Raw genomic sequence first — 5,455 nt, forward strand, 5'->3', positions numbered from 1 at the left:
TCCTTGGCTCACAGATATTTAGGCAGGATTCAAACTATTAATGGCACATTCAGAAATTATGTAGTTCAAGCAAAGTTAAAGCATGTTTCCATGTAAGATTTACCAGTGTTGCTCTCTAATAATCCAAGCAATGGTTAATGGTGTTTCATTTTTAATGACAAAGAAAAGCCCTTCTATAAAAATGGTGATGGGTTTTGAACTAATAAGAAGATTGTAAGAGATTTAGGAGTTGTAGTGCATAGCTTCATGAAAATATCAATTCAGCATGTGACAGCAATGAAAAAGCAAACTTCATGCTGGAGATTGTTAGGGAAAGGATGGGGAATAAAACAGAAATTATCTTAATGCCCTTGTGTAGAGCCATGGGGGGGGCTCTTCTGGAATAACGTCTATAGTTTTGGTCACTGTCTTTCAAAAAGGATACTGCTGAGCTGGAAAAAGTACAGAAGAGGGCAAGCAAGGTGATTGTGGGTTGATCACCTTTCCTAGAAAAAAAAAAGGCTAAAGGGGACATGTGGTGGAGAAAGTGGCCAGAGGAATCTTTTTATCCCTCTCCCATAATAGAGGGTGACTCAATTTGGTGACACCCTACAAAGTTGATGGGCAGTAGCACAGGATAGATGAATGGAAATACTTCTTTACTCAACAAGTAATTAAATTCTGGAATTCACGACCAGTGGCGGTAGTAAAGGCCATGAGAATCAATAGCTTTAAAAAGGGATGAGATTGGTGGATCATTAGTGGTCTATCAATGGCTATCTGCCATTGTGAGTAAATGGAACCTCCATATTCAGAGGCAGTAAAACTCTGAAACCCAGTGCTAGGAGGCAACTGAGGGAAGGCCTTGGCCTCTGTGCCCTGTTCGTTGGCCCTCCAGGGCAGCTGGTTGGCCAGAGTGAAACAGAATGCTGTTCTAGATGGACCATTGGTTTGATCCAGCAGGACTCTTCTTATTTTGATTATGTTTCAAATCATTTCCATCTTCATGGAGTGAATAATTTCAACATGGAAAAATTATGTCTCAGTTCTCCACTCAAAACTTTTAATATTTGTTAAATTCAAGATAACTTTTCCCCCACTGCCATTGAGGAATATGCTTTATTTCAGAGCACCAATCACGCTTCTAACCTGTACAGATGTGATACCACAGACTGGAATTTTGAAATAAGTTTAACTTGTCTTCCCTAAAATCAGACTTTTCTTTAATGCTGTTTTTCTAAGAACATTTTGTACATTTCTTAAAGTGTGTGACTAGCATCCATTCTAGTAATTGCTTGTAGTAGGCTTTCTCCTGAACCCCTGTGTTTTTTCCATGGCATTTGTAAATCCAGCTTGGAGGGGGTGGAAAAGAGAGTGACAAAAGGTCTGTGGGTTAGCAAGAAGAGTGAAGAGTTTCTGTGATGCAGAAAGGTTGTTATACTTTTCAATAAGGTACCTTTTGATACCCTTTTATGTGGACTGTCATGAATGTAACACTGATATATAAATTTAACAAGTGCTGCTGACAGTTAGCTGGTGATACTTTTTTGTTCTGTTTTCTGAAAAGGAGAGTACTTGTATATAAACTCTCTGTTTCCATTCTTTACTTGATTTGAAGGTCATCAACACAACATTTTTTCATATATCAAGAATGCACTTTCCAACCAAACTTTAGTGTGGTAAAGATCCAGTTTAATACATAGTTAAGCCAAGTTAGTCCTGTGTATCCTAGTTTGTTGCCTGAATTAGTGATATGAATTAAAAAGAAGGGGGGAAGCTCTGACTTTTCATTATGTCACACTCTAATAGCATATTCAATAATAATTACATTTTAACTTGCTCCAAGCTTTTCCTGTACTGCGTGCCAAATAATAAAATACCATATAAAACTCTATCTAAAGAACTCTCCTTTTTAAAGGTTAAATTAGAGCCAGTACAATCATCAGAGGATTATGCAGTATTGCATAACAAGAACCAGGAAGGTTTAGTACCAAATTGCCACATTTAGTCAACCATTACAACAATGGCAAGTAGCCCTCACTGTTTTGCAGAAGCATGGGGGAAATCAATTTAAATGGCATTGACATGCTTAGTTATTAATCAGCAGTTGGAAGCTGTTTTGGAAGGAAAATAAAATATGGGTGTAAAAATGTCATGGTATAATATAAAATTCAAACAAGAAGTCCATTTGGTACATCAAGAAGTATACATCTTCTTCGTGGTCTCTGTTCATCACACCTCTGGGATGTAGTGCGCCTGCATCGACCTCGATCAGTTCCTCTTGAAAAGCGAAAGGGATTTTCGCGCCTGCTCCCTCGTCACGTGCCGGCCCCACTGCGCATGACTAAGGGAGGGGCATGACAATCCTCCCAGTTCTCTTCTGACCGCCACGCTGGTAGGATCTCCTCTGCTTCAGTCGGTAAAAATTTGGGCCTTGAGACCTATTCCTCTTTTTTCTTCGAAGTTTCTTCGTTTTTTCTTGTTTGTTTTTCGGTAAGTGAAAAGATACTACGGATTTATTTCTTTTGTGACTCTGTCATTTGGTTGTCTTTTTTCTAAGACTGTGTGTTCCCCCCCCCCCGGCCTATGGCCAAGAGGTGGGGTTTCTTTAAACAGTGTCTTAAGTGCGGTAGCAAGATCGCCCCCTCTAGACGGGCACTCGCTTTGTCTTTTGTGCCTCGGGGAATTGCACCAAGTGGACTCTTGTACTCATTGCGCAAAGTTCTCAAAGCAGACAAGGAAGAACAGAGCTGCCAGACTTCGTGTTGCGCTTTTGGAGTCAGCGCTTTCACTGATGTTGCCACAGGACACTTCAGGGCATGCATCAATGTCAACTGCCGCCTGGGCATCGATGGCTGCGTTGTCCCCAATACTGACTCATGTAGATGTCGGCCGCCTGATGCTGAAACGCTTGGCCCAGACATCTCAGTCCGAAGCCCATACTCCCTCTAAAAAACGCAGGAAATGCACGGACATCTGGCCAGTCAAACATAAAAGGCATAAGAAAACTCCCCCTGCGCAAACTCCACTGACCCCTCGGAGGACCACGGAACTGAATCCTATGGGGGCTGCTTCACTTGACTCTTCGAGCCGAGAGCAGCCACAAGTTGTACCTTGGTCACCTTCACTGTGTCCTATCCAGCTCACTGACTCGGAGCACACTATGGACTTAACACAGATCTCCCGGTCTTCCAGTGACAAAAGCCTACATTCAGACTGCGGAGCCGAAGCGTTTGTCCATCCTTCACAGCTCCGACCTGATGATCGAGAACAGCCATCAGCACCAATCCACCCGCCACTACCGCCCTCCTGGGATTAACAGCAGTGGCAATACATGTATGGGGCCTATCCATTTTCGGGCAGTATGCCTTGGGTCCTACCCCAAACAATGGAATGGGACCGTCAGTCCACTTCTTCCTGTCTCTCCCGACGGGCAAACCTGCCAAACCCTCGCATCTGACAATTCCAAAGTTTAAAGACCCATCGAACCCGATTCCGTCGACACAGATATTACCTGTGTCTTTTTCCAAACCGTCTGAGCACTCCGCCTCTTCTGACACTTCCTCCCAAACAGGGGACGAAACCCCTGATCCTCCGGTGGAACCCTCGCCACCTCAACAAGTGGGCGATGATCTCCTAATCTCCCCTTTGGAAGACCTAAAATCCTATGGAGATTTCATCAAGCGGATGGCTAACACGCTGATTCTGTCTACGGTACAACCCCCGCCTACTGTGACAGAATCCGTATTCATTATCGTCCAGATGGATACCTCTACCCTGATTGCCTTACCGATTACTTCAGTCCTCCTTCAGGTGGCTAAAGTCCCATGGTCTCACCCGGCATCTACCCCTGTCTTGAGCCAGAGAGTAGATCATATATATAAGCTGCAGGAGCAAGGTACTGGATTTTTATTTACCCACCCTAAACCTAATTCCATCATAGTCACCTCCTCCTCTGAAGGCAGATGCAGTCATTCCACCCCCTCTGAGAAAGAAGACTTGATTCGTTTGGAGGAAAATTTTATTCTGCTGGAGCACTTGGCATCAATACCTCAAACTATACAGCATGTATGGGGAGATATCAGTTTGCTCTTTGGGAGCAGATGTCTGAATTTATTGCAACCCTCCCTGAGGACTCTAACCGCCAGGCTTATAGAATTCAAAAAGAAGGAATGCTCTTGGCCAAACACCAGCTCAATGCAGCTAAGCACACACTGGACACAGCAGCCAGAACGTTGACTTCAGCGGTTTCCCTCTGATGGCATGCCTGGTTATGCTCCACGGCTTTACCACAGGACACCAGGACTCTCATTGAAGATCTCCCATTCGAGGGGGACGGCCTCTTCAGTGCTACCACTGATATGGTCCTGCAAGACCTAGGCAAAAGCATAAAAACATCACGGAATTTAGTGGTCACCTTGGCTCCTAAACTATCCAAAGCAAAATCCTGGAACACGCCATGGTCTCGCAAGCCCTCATCTAAGTCGTTCTCGGAAGCATAATGGCAACGCTCTCCCACTGTGTCTTCCCATATGGACACAAACCTAAATTCTCGCCTGTCGCTCAGCCTAGGACTAAGACTCCCAAGGCCCCCAAGCAGAGCCTTTGACTACTTTCGTCCCACCCCCACCCGCATGTCTCCCTACCTGGTTGCTTGGCAGTGAATAACATCCAACCAGTGGGTACTTTCTGTCGTCGAGAAGGGGTACCTAATAGAATTTATCCAGATACCCGAGGCCCCCAACTTCATACTTACCCCACCATCTAGTATGCTCCTGGAAGAGATCCAGAACCTTCTGCAACAGGACGCTTTAGAATCAGTCCTGACAACACAACGTTAGCACGGGTTCTACTCCTGTTATTTTACGGTCCCCCAAAAAGATGGAGGACTCCGTCCTATTATGGACCTCAGGGGACTCAACCAGTTTATCTCATACCGGAAATTCAGATTGACAACATTGCAAAGTATTCTTCTCCTTCTCAGCAGAGGTGTCTGGATAGTAACCTTGGACTTGCAAGATGCATATTTTAAACATCACGGAATTTAGTGGTCACCTTGGCTCCTAAACTATCCAAAGCAAAATCCTGGAACACGCCATGGTCTCGCAAGCCCTCATCTAAGTCGTTCTCGGAAGCATAATGGCAACGCTCTCCCACTGTGTCTTCCCATATGGACACAAACCTAAATTCTCGCCTGTCGCTCAGCCTAGGACTAAGACTCCCAAGGCCCCCAAGCAGAGCCTTTGACTACTTTCGTCCCATCCCCACCCGCATGTCTCCCTACCTGGTTGCTTGGCAGTGAATAACATCCAACCAGTGGGTACTTTCTGTCGTCGAGAAGGGGTACCTAATAGAATTTATCCAGATACCCGAGGCCCCCAACTTCATACTTACCCCACCATCTAGTATGCTCCTGGAAGAGATCCAGAACCTTCTGCAACAGGACTCTTTAGAATCAGTCCTGACAACACAACGT

At 44.9% G+C, this 5,455-nt stretch overlaps 1 protein-coding gene across 3 annotated transcripts in view; it reads left to right on the forward strand.

Moving 5' to 3' along the window:
• The window catches only part of GBE1 (glucan (1,4-alpha-), branching enzyme 1), a 249,753-nt gene that overhangs the window by 157,592 nt on the left and 86,706 nt on the right, over positions 1-5,455 (forward strand). The window lies entirely within an intron of this gene.

This window comes from Gekko japonicus, unplaced genomic scaffold (assembly GCF_001447785.1).
Source record: "Gekko japonicus isolate JY-2015 unplaced genomic scaffold, Gekko_japonicus_V1.1 scaffold207, whole genome shotgun sequence".
Taxonomy (NCBI): Eukaryota; Metazoa; Chordata; class Lepidosauria; order Squamata; family Gekkonidae; genus Gekko; species Gekko japonicus.